Here is a 12032-nt window from a genome sequence, read left to right on the forward strand (position 1 = left end):
CAGTGAGGCTTTGTTGATTTTCCCTGACATGGCCCACGGTACCTTTTTTGAATAAAGGGCATGTGGGATTTCACTGTATAGTCCATGGTACCATTTTGTTAAAGGGCATGTGAGATTTCATTGTATACCTAAGGTTATTGATAATGTATTGCACACTCCTGTGAGATGAGTCGCAGGATTTATATATGTGCTAGGTTGGTGAATATTATCTTGACCTATTATACATCTTTTTGAGCACATGCATGGTATCTCTATATGATTGTTACTAAAAATGTCAACCAACACTAGTAAGGGTAATATTTAATTATATGATCCTCTATGTTCTGGATGAACTGAGGCTGACTCTTCTAAACCCTATATACTTGGTACTTGGCATTTTGAGGTGTGGTTTGCATGTATATACAGCTATAAGCTGTTGATGGTAATTCAGAAGACTCAGGGTATGTGCACACGATGCAGAAATGCTCAGGATTTTTTCCTGAGCGTTTCTGCATCTCTCTGGCAGGAAAAAACGCATGCGGATTGTACATGCGGTTTCCTGCCAGGGACATGCGGAAATGAAGCGGTCTTCACTTTCATTTCCGCATGCGGGTTGACAAGCGCTTCCCAAGCGATTTTAGCATCACTTGGAAAGTGCTTGTCAACTTCACACTATATAAATCCATGCAACCGGCATGGATTTATATAGTGTGTGAATGTTAAAAAATAAAAAATAAATCTATACTTTACCCTCTGATGGCCCCCGGTGTCCTGCTTCATCGGTCCCGGCTGCCGGCAGTGAAGACTTTAGGACCTTCCGACGTCAGCGTCACGTGACCCGTCACATGACTCTGACGTCAGCGAAGGTCCTTCATTCAACCGCGAAGTGCCCGGGAAGCCAGGAGGACGCTGCGCGGGCCGTCAGAAGGTGAGAATATATATATTTTTTATTTTATTCTTTTTTTTTAATGGTACCTGGGTCTGGATGAGAGTCCTCTCCTCCACACCCGGGTACCATCCGCACATTGGACCGCATGAAAAGCGCATCAACATATACAGTGATGCGGATTCCATGCGGTCTAATGCAAGTCAATGGCGGCAAAAGAGCAGCGTTTCCGCAAAATTAATTGACATGCTGCGGATTTTTGACCGCAGCGTTTACGCTGCGGAAAAATCCGCATCATGGGCACAGCACATGCGGATTTCCATTGGGGAACATTGCTGCCCTTCTACCATGCGTTTTTCATGCGTTTCCGCGGCGTTTCCGCAACTGCAAAAACGCCGCGGAAACGCATGAAAAACGCATCGTGTGAACTCAGCCTCAGGGTTCATTATATGGCTCTTTGGGTTTTTTATATAAAGAAATTTTAATATATATCTAATAAACGTTATATTTTAACTACCTTGCTTATAATTTGATTGATCTGGTGGTTACCCCGATAGCTTGTTACTACTTTCCTACAACTCCTTTTGCTAGCTACAAGAACGTCTACTATCGCTTGCTGTTCCTGCTCGTGCTCCTTTAGCCACTAGTTTCCAGTAGTATTACGCCAGTATCGTAACAGGTACACTGTCTCTTCAAGCATCCTAGTTGCCCGCATCCTCCACGACATGTTGGAATTTATCTCACTGGTTAGAGCAACAGAGACACAGAAAGGCTTCCAATGTCCTAAAGCTTGAGTCCTTTTTGGCTTTTATTGGTATCTTTTAGCCAGTCCAGACAAAAAACATTTAGGTGGTAAGATCCAAAACAAAAAATAAAGAGAACCCCACTCATCTGACCACTTACTATACAGTAGAACTTCCCTATCTGTCTTACACTCAAAATTGTAGCTTGCATGCACGCTAAAAAGCAACCACTCTGCTCTGTCCAGAGAGAGACCACACTGACCAGCTAGGGATCTCTTTTGACCACCGTACAGCTTTCTTATAACAAGGCAATTGCAAAACAAGTAGTGACCAAGGAATGGAGGATTCATTCCACCCAGTACATTACAAATCCTCCAAGTTCCGAACATACTGAGAGACTAACTGAGCGTTTTGCCATGTACAGATAAAAAACCTAAGTGAAACATATAGGCATTCTATGACTTTTCCAGTCAATAGATCAATATTAAATATTAGGTACAGATAAATAGATCCATGGTATATAGTGATATGTAAAATATATTTAGCTCATGCATAACATCAGATTATTCCAATCATCAAATAGTTAACCAGAGAGCCGCTATGAAATGAGAAGCAATCTATTACTAGTATCTCATTCCATTTCATGCTGTGATCCCTGTCATTGCCGGAATCAGCGTTTTCCCATGCGAATCAACAATCAGAAAGTTTTCTTCTAAAAACTGCAAAATGAAAAAAAAAAATGGTCGACTTATTATTATTTTTTTTCTTTCCTTCCGATTGATATCTCATTGTAAACCACCGAGGCAGATCCCAATCACTTCACACACATCAAACCTAGCACACAAATGACATCCTCGGTAAGAAGCTCGTGTGGCCCCAGAACAAGCCCGAGTTTAAGTTATTCATGGCCAAATTAATAATTTCTCAAAATAGCATTTTCTGAACTGCTGGAAATATTGAATATTCAGCTATATGGGGATGAGGAGTAATCAGCATGGCCTTTATATTCAATTTTCGGGAATATGTGAATGCTTCCGCATATGAGAGCATCTTTTTAATGTATCTATAAAGAACAGTGCCTTTTTCTTTATACAATGCAGATGATTGGGACGATTCTGCATTATACTGCATTGAGTATCTGAAAGAGACGGCAAGAGGTTAGATGTGAGTAAAAAAAAAAACCCGGTCTTGTTCTTCACGTCTTTTTTTATATCACTCTGTTAAAAAATATATATTTCTATTTAAAAAAAATGTTTTTCTTAAATCTTCACATTGTATTATTCTTCTATTATTCTTCTTGGAAAAGTCTAAATAAAAAGTACAAAAAAAAACAGAAAAGGGAATTATAATGGGCAAGATTTTTTTTCAACACATTTGCAAAGTTTTAAGAAAAGTTTGATCCAAAAATGTTAGTCGAAAAATATGTAGTAAATTTTCTTCATCTTCCTGGAAACTGTAAAACAAATTCCGCTCATCCTAATTAACCTTTTTTTTATCTACATTTTAGAATTTTATTAGGCAAATTTGTGATGAAATATTAAGAGTTAAAAACTCACTTTCTGATATATATATATTTTTTTCTTATTGCAACTGTACCGTCAAGAAAGTAGGAAGATGATTGGAAGCTCATGTTGGAAGTTAACTTTGCAAGTATTGCTATGTCTCATCGGAAAAGGAAAGAATGTTTCTTCCCAAGGCTGGTGATGTCATTGGCACAGTGGGGGCAGACGAGTGGGATGGAAATGAAGAGATTTTGAGTCCCCCACAACCTCAGGAGCTGCAGGTGTCACTACTTTGCTTGGAGCAAACACGTCCATCCAAGTATCATGCAGTAATTGCCTATTTTATGTGAATTGCATTCCTGGGGATAAGACAAACTCGGAGCGGCTTTATAAGTATAAGCGCCTCTGTTATTTTATATTGATGCGGGAACTTTGTCGCAGACACATCTGACATGAATTCGCTTTATAGTAGTTTGGCACCTAGATAGGGCTCTAAAGGTCCAAGGACTTTGTACTTGGGCTCAAACTGTGGAAAAAGAAGTCTTGGTGTATTTGAAGTCTCTCTGTGCTGTTATAAAAAGGTGCAGGTTCTGGATTTCACTACGTGACGATTGCAGACTGTGGCCATCAACATCTTACAATTATTGTGATCTCTCTGTATTGTATTTCAGCAGACGACAGAATAAAAAATAAAAAGCAAAATGGAGCAAAGTGCATTATATAACTAAAAGCAGAAAAAAAAACTGCAGGGAGGTTTCTAATTTCTGAATATTATTAGTAACAACAATTATTATGTAGATTTATTTTTTCATTATTATTATTATTAATTATTATGCTATTGGCACGGTAACTACATTTATACTATAATAATAACTACAATAGCAACAATAAAACTATCATATTATTTTATATTATTTACATATGATTGCATATATATATATATTAAAATGATATATAGTAATAATATTTATAGCATATTATATCATTAATAATGACAATAATTACTATTATTAAAGTATAAATAAAAATATAGTAACAAGAATGATAAATAAAATTATACATGATTGAATCTAAAATGATAAATGATATATATACAGTATATACTTTTTTTTTTTACTTTTATTAAAAACTATTATTTATATATATTTACATATATTATTAAAATAATAACATAGTAATAATAATAAGATTTGTAATCATTTATTAATAATTATATTAATAACTACTATTATAGTATGAATAGGAATATAGTAACAACAATAACATAAATAAAATGATACTTGATGATTAAAAATAAAATGATAAATAATATTAAAGATACTAAAAAAATCCAGGAATAATAACTAATGCATATTTATTATTATTATTATTATTTTTTTTTTTTACTTTTTATACAAGTGGAAACTAGTGATGAGCGAAAGTGTTCGCCACTGCTCGGTACTCGCCCGAGCATCACGGTGCTCGACAAGCTTAGCGCTCGGTGAGTATTTCCAGATTGCTCGGGCAGGAACTCGTGTCCCTCCCTGCATGTTTGGCGCTCTTTACAGAGCCAATGAACATGCAGGGATTGCTTGCCACGCACTGTAATGCTGTAGCCATGTTGGTTGTGGCATTACAGTGATTGGCTGGCCGCACAGCGTCATCAGGTCTATATCAGACCTGGAGCCGCCATGCTCGTCACTGTCACTCCGGAATCAGGCAGAGTAGGGAGAGATTTGCTTGTTTAGAGTTAGTATAGGTATTCCACAACATATATATATATCCATCTGAACTAACAGTCCTTCTGAGGACTAATCCAGGTGCATATTTTCAGTGGTGAAGGTGATAGAAGAAGATAGGCAGGCCGTGTATGTGGCAGACTGCAATGCATATAGTGCAAGAGGGTCCATAGCATGTTCCTGCTGCTGCTGTTCTTATAGATATTTGTAGAAATAGCCCCAGGTATCAGGGGCCAGGGCCAATTTTTTTTTTGTCTCAATCCTGATTATTTGCTTAAAAAGCAATCCAGAGTACACAATTTTTTCTGCTCCATTTGCTTGTTAGCACTGCAGAATACAGCCAGATCTTTTCCACATTACAGCGATATAAATCAAAAAATTTGAACTGAACCTGAAAAATATTGGCTTACATTTTCATTTTGTTGCAGTGTCTCCGTCAAGCTTTTCACACTAGGTCTCTGAGAAGAATAGTATTACTAAACTACAGGCCTGCTATTTAAAATCGTTGTTCTCTGTCAGACGTATCACATATATAACTGTGCTCCAAAATCAGCAATTTCTGCCTTCCATTTTGTTGCAGTGTGTCGGTCAAGCTATTCACACTAGGTCTCTGTGAAGAATAGTATTAGTAAATTACAGGCCTGCTAGTTAAAACCATGGTTTTCTGTCAGACATATCTCACATACAGTATAACACAGTTCCAAAATAAGACATTTCTGCCTTCCATTTCGTAGCAGTGTGTCGGTCAAGCTATTCACACTAGGTATCTGTGAAGAATAGTATTAGTAAATTACAGGCCTGCTATTTAAAACCGTGGTTCTCTGTCAGACGCATCACATATACCTGCGTTCCAAAATCAGCCATGTGTAGTGAACGTGGAAAATATTGTCCTCCATTTAAAATGGGCAAGGTGTGTGGTAAGGGACGGGGAAGTGGACGTGATGTTGATGGTGCATGCAGAGGCCGAGGCCATGGGCAAGCTGAAATTGTGCCACAACAAACACCCACATCTTGTTGCCCGACCTTCCTGTCCCAATTGCTAGGGGACCACAGCACACCACTATTGAACCCAGAGCAGTGTCAAAAGGTTGTTCTTTGGATAGCAAATAATGCTTCCAGTCACTTTGCCACCACCACTACCGCCCTGTCTTCCACAAGGTCAAGTATCAGTAGCCGTTAGTCTGAACCGCATATTCCTCACCCTGATCCTCCTTCCTCCAGCCATGCTGAGTGCCCGGAGACAACTGATCCCTCACTTGGACACTCAGAAAAGCTGTTCACTTTTCCATTTGTAGATTTGGGCCTCTCGCCTAGCCAGTGTCAAGTGAGTCAAAAGGAGTGCGCATGTAAATATGAAGTATGAATAGCATTACTGCTGTGGAATATAAAAATAAATGAGAAATCTTAGGGCATAGATTTCTCATTTATTTCTGTTCACACCTATTTCTTGTATTGGAAGTGCCGTCAGCTTTTTCTACTTCTATATTTCAGCTTTGACTGAGCACTCCACCCTGATGCCGCAGGTGGTTTTAATTGCAGTAGGATCTTACTTTCCCACACATAAGCAGACGGATGTCCTTTAGAGAGGTATTCACATTGATAGGGTCCTGACATCGATAAACGCCTTATCGCGGCTGTCAGGTACACATTAATTGGCCAATTTATGCGCTAAGATTTCTTATTTATTTCTATATTCCACAGCAGTAATGCTATTCATATTTCATACTTCATAATTACATGCGCTAAAATTTCTCATTTATTTATATTTTCCACAGCAGTAATGCTATTCATATTTCATACTTCATAATTATATACTAAGCGGTCCAGAAACAGTGTTTGGGGGTGATACCACTCCTTCTTCCGCTGTTGTGCGTGCACGCCAATCCCCTGTCCATGGCGCATGCGAAGATGCCTTCCGCCCTGCACGTGTCGTTGCACACTCTCAACTAGCACCATCAGCAAGCACGTCCACGTCCTTGTCCCAGCGCAGCGTTCAGTTGTCCCTATCCTAGTCCTTGGAACGCAAGCGCAAATACGCAGCCAACGCCCCTCAGGCCACACTACTAAATTCACACATTTCGTGAATGCTTGACCTCAAAATGTTGCCTTTTAGGCTCGTGGAGACAGAAGTATTCCGCAACCTGATGGCGGTGGCCGTCCCTCGGTACTCGGTCCCCAGCTGCCACTATGACTCCCGGTGTGCCATCCACGCATTACACCAGCACGTGTCCCAAAACATTAGCCGCGCCCTCCACAATGGAGTTACTGGGAAAGTCCACCGAATCACAGACACGTGGATAAGTGCTTGTGGGCAGGGATGGTACATCTCGCTGATGGCACACTGGGTTAATATAGTGGAAGCCGGGACCCAGTCAGACCTTGGGACGGAACATGCCCTCCTGACGCCGAGGATTGCGGGCCCTGTGTCAAACAGGGTTGCCCCCACATTCTACAGCTACTTCACCTCCTCCTCCTCCTCTTCAGCCTCCATCTCTAAAATGACCACAACTGTCAGAAGCTGGAAGAACTGCAGCACTGTCTCGGCCAAGCGGCAACAGGCTGTGCTGAAGCTACTATGCTTAAGTGACAAACCACACACCGCTGAAGAGTTCTGGACAGCTCTGAAAGAGCAGGCAGAACTGTGGCTGACACTACTGAACCTATAGCCAGGCATGGTCATGTGTGACAATGGCCGGAACCTGATAGCGGCTCTGAAGCAAGGAGAGCTCACACACGTGCCATGCCTGGAACATGTGCTTAACCTCGTGGTTCAGCAGTTTCTCAAAACCTACCCAGATCTCCTGCATCTATTTGTTTATGTTACACTGCCTTCCCCGTGACCCTTGCATTGTCCAAATTTTGGGTGACAGTCATTACTGGTTGGTGACACTTCTAAACCCATGCTACAAGGAGAACTTTCTGTCTCTCACTCCCACGCAGGACAGGCCTAATAAAATGGGGCAGTACGAGAAATCCCTTGTTGCGGAATTATTAAAAAAATTCCCATCTGAAAACGCTGGCAGCAGAGGTCACAGTTCATTGGATAACCAAGGTGTACAGGCGAGAGAGACACATATGCAATCCAGCAGAGGCAGGGGATCACTGTCAAAGTTGTGGGACAGTTTTCTCAGACTCTATCGCACAGGCCCTGATGCGCGGGTTACTCTCACAAGGAGGGAAAAGTTTCAGAAGGTGGTGAGGGAGTACATAGCCGACCGTACCAACGTCCTCCGTGATTCCTCTTTGCCTATCCAAGTTGGAAATGTGGCATGAACTGGCTCGCTACGCCTTGGAGGTCCTGGCCTGCCCTGCCGCTAGCGTTTTGTCAGAGCGGGTTTTTAGTGCCGCTGGTGGAATTATAACCAATAGGCGCATCCGTCTGTCAACTGAAAATGCTGACAGGCTGACTCTTATAAAAATGAACAAGGGCTGGTTTGGCCAGACTTCTCAACACCACCGAATGATATCTCCGTAGCATAAAGTCAAATACAGTGTCTTTTTTTTAGGAGGTCTAACACTATACGCATGCACTTTTGTATTCACACCCAGATATGAGTTTAAGCTTTCTGATTTTGGCTATTTGCTCTTGTCCTCCTCCTTCTCCTCATCCTCCACCACCATATCACCACAATATCTACCATATCACCATATCTACATCTCTTGCAAGGGACATTGGAGTTCCTCCAAATTTTTGGCAGCTGTTGCGTTCACTGCATAGGCAAACAGTATGGGAAACCCACTTCCTAATAATGGGAACATTGCTTTCAGGAGGCCCTCCGACCTCTACGTCTCTTGCAAGGGGCATTGGAGTTCCTTCAAATTTTTGGCAGCCGTTGCAGTCACTACATAAGCAATAACAGTATGGGAGACCCACTCCTTTCTAATAGGAACATGTCGTTACTGTGGCCCAGCTCTATGTGTCTTTAAATTGTTATTGGGGTATTTCCTACATTTTGGCAGCCGTTGGACTCACTGCATACCCTATAACTGTATAGTAGACCAGCTCCTTTCCAAATGGAACATGTCGTTATTGTGGCCAAAGCTTTATGCGTCTTTAAATTGGTATTGGGTTTTTTCCCATATTTTGGCTGCCCTTGCAGTCACTGCATGGGCATTAGCACTATAGGAGACCCACTCCTTTCTAATGGGATAATTTTTTTTTACTGAGACCCTCCTCTATGTCTCTTCAAAGGGGTATTGGGGTGCATCCAATTTTTTGGCAGCCCTTGCAGTCACTGCATATGCAATAACAGTGTAGGAGACCCACTCATTAATAATGGGAACAACAAAGCATAGCCGACTGCTGGCCCTTTAAGAATAGTAAGGGCCGTCTGATGGCCCTATAAAATTAGTGTTTGTGACTTTCAGAGTCCCTCCTTCATAAATGAAACAGGATGTGTCTGATGATGTCTCACACACCACATGGCCAGATAAGATAGTAAAATGTTAAAATGACATTTCCTGGTGAATGCATTTTTCACCATTGAAAGCAATGCAAAAGTGGAAACACGCTATGTGTGAACATATCCCAAGGTGTGGAGGAGCATTTTTGTTTTTGTATATTTATTTTGCTTTATATACAAGTCATTACCCTGGAAAGGATGTTCCTTAACATTTTTCCCAGGAAAATCCATTTTGGTTTCGTTTTTGCATGCTTTATTTTGAGTTCGTAAAAGTGGCGTAATACTCTGACAACGTTGTTGACAGCAGTGACCCGGGAGTCAGAAATGCTTCCAGGGGTCTTCCCCATGCTGTTCCCATGCCATTTGAGCACTGTTCCCATCGATTTGGGCAATTTTTAGACCCTCCGCAGACCGCCGGGTGGTGCCGGAGAAATGCTTGAGTTTCCCATAGACTTACATTGGGCTCGTTGCTCGGTCTGAGCACTCAAGCATTCCAATTTGCTTGACCAGAGCAACGAGTACCAGAGCATTTTAGTGCTCGCTCATCACTAGTGGAGACATGTTAGCAGTTTTGATTGTCAGAAGGTTCTTACAATATTTGCCAGAAAGGGCAAAAGTCATCACCTGAGCATTCTGTACCTTTGATCCCCACAGGCAGTATTTCATTTTCCCCAGAAAGACGATATGGGATGTAACCAGGAGACTGACAACTTCATTTTTTTATTTTTTTCTGTTGATCTATGGATCCAGCTGACACAATTTTTCATAATATAAATAGAACCTTTAATTTAATATACTATCACCAAACTGCTTCTGGTATACAGAATAATAATAGCTTTCTCAAAATGCACCTTTCTAAATTGGGCAGAGGAGCATAAAGAAAAAAGAAAAGTTATAAAGTACCATGCGATACCTCTAAATAGTCAAGAGGGTGGTCCTTATTTCCTTTGAAGTCATGCAGCTTTCACAATACAACAGGCCAGTTACAACCGTTGCTGCACATGAGCAGTGGAGGCTTCAGAACCATCTGCTCATTGCGCCGATGGCAAATGCTGCCGAGAGCTGCCTGTAATGCCCAAACTGCAAGATTTCAAAGTAGACTGTGACTGCTCCCTTGACTTTTCACGGATAGTGTAAGCTACCGAGTATCCTGGGCTCTGTTTCCTTCCCCTGTGTCCGCTTCCCTCTGTTGTGCTCCACATTGCGTTTTGCAAGTTGCTCAGAATGGATCAATTGCATCACCTCCGTAGACCTATCTAAAGGGCTTTTCCCATGAACAAACGTTCATTTTAATTAATAGATCTTTGAATAATAATAAGTTCCACAATTGGATGTGTTTACATAAAATGTTCCTGTGCTGAGATAATCTTATAAATGTTCCCTTGTGTAATATTTTTGTCTGACTGTGCAGGAAAATGGTCTGATCATACCATATCTCCTGGGCAGGGGAGGAAGAAAAAGAGTATATACAGACATTACAGCACGGGATCACAGCTGATTCTTTCTTTGAAGGAAAGGTGTGATCCCAAGCAGTAATGTCTATATACTCTTTTGTTTCCTCCCCTGCCCAGGACATGTGGTATGATCAGACCATGTTGCTGCACAGTCAGACACAGCCATTACACAGTACACAGCAGGGGAACATGTAAGGTGCCCCAGTGAGGTAGTCGTGGGCGAGCTGTGGCCCCTGCTCGCTCTGGCACCCTACAGACAATGTGTGTTCTCTCTCTGATGTGCTGCGGCATATGTGGTGCTCTCCATTTATTTCAGACCATCCAGTCGCACCTGTCTCCAGGCATTTCTCTTCTGGAACCAGGGCAGCAATAAATTCAGAGGACACGAGGTTCTTAACCATAACTGGGACTTTACTTGGGGAAGAGGAATATGTACAATATTTACAGGCAGATATAATGGATAAGGCCCAACGGGTTGTCATCTTTCCCACAGGTACTGGAAACAACTTCAGCCCTGGTTCCCTCTTTAAGTGAAGCATCTCTGTTGCTCTGTTCTCTAGCCCTAGAGAATCTTCCTCACCAGTAACAGTATATCCGGATCCTAGTTCTCCCCACGTCCTAGCCTTGAGTCCTAGCTTCTTCTGCAGCCTGCAGACAGAATGCAGGTCCTCAAAACCTCTGTTGAGTTTCTCCAGCCGGCTAAGGGGATTCTTGTGGAGGGAATCTTCATTCTTCTGATACTACTGTCTGGAGGTATGGGGCCCACGTCTGCCCTAGCAGCCAGTTATATGAAGCCTGTCTGGCCTGTCCCAGGCACTACACAACACTGACTTATCACTTCCTGCTTCTGGAAACTAAGCAGAGATTTTTCTAATGTGCCCACCCTCTATGGGCTGTCCTCACACATAATTAACCCCTTCACTGTCTGCAATACTACTGGCAGACTTAACCTGACATCTGCACCTGGGACAGTGGCATCTTGTGGCTGGTTACCAATACTACAGCCCACAAGGAAATATATCAGAAACAAAGCTTTATTCACATTCTATGCTCGATCATGGCACTAGGTTCCTCCTCTACTCCTCCTCACTGCTTGAGATATCTCTCCAAATCCTGGTCCTCCTCGCCATATCCCCACAGTTAGTTCTACCTCCTATCCACGACCTTCCACAAACTGTCGCAACCCTTCTAATCTCATACCCATCCAACTAATCCCCACTTCCTCAGTTGCTCTAACAGGAGCTCTATGGAATGCTCGCTCCGTCTGCAACAAACTTTCCTACATCTACGACCTTTTCATGACTAACAAACTTTCCTTCCTCGCCATCACCGAAACCTGGCTCACCC

This window comes from Phyllobates terribilis, unplaced genomic scaffold (assembly GCF_046119375.1).
Source record: "Phyllobates terribilis strain yellow unplaced genomic scaffold, ASM4611937v1 Scaffold_7__3_contigs__length_470593459, whole genome shotgun sequence".
In the NCBI taxonomy this organism is placed as follows: domain Eukaryota; kingdom Metazoa; phylum Chordata; class Amphibia; order Anura; family Dendrobatidae; genus Phyllobates; species Phyllobates terribilis.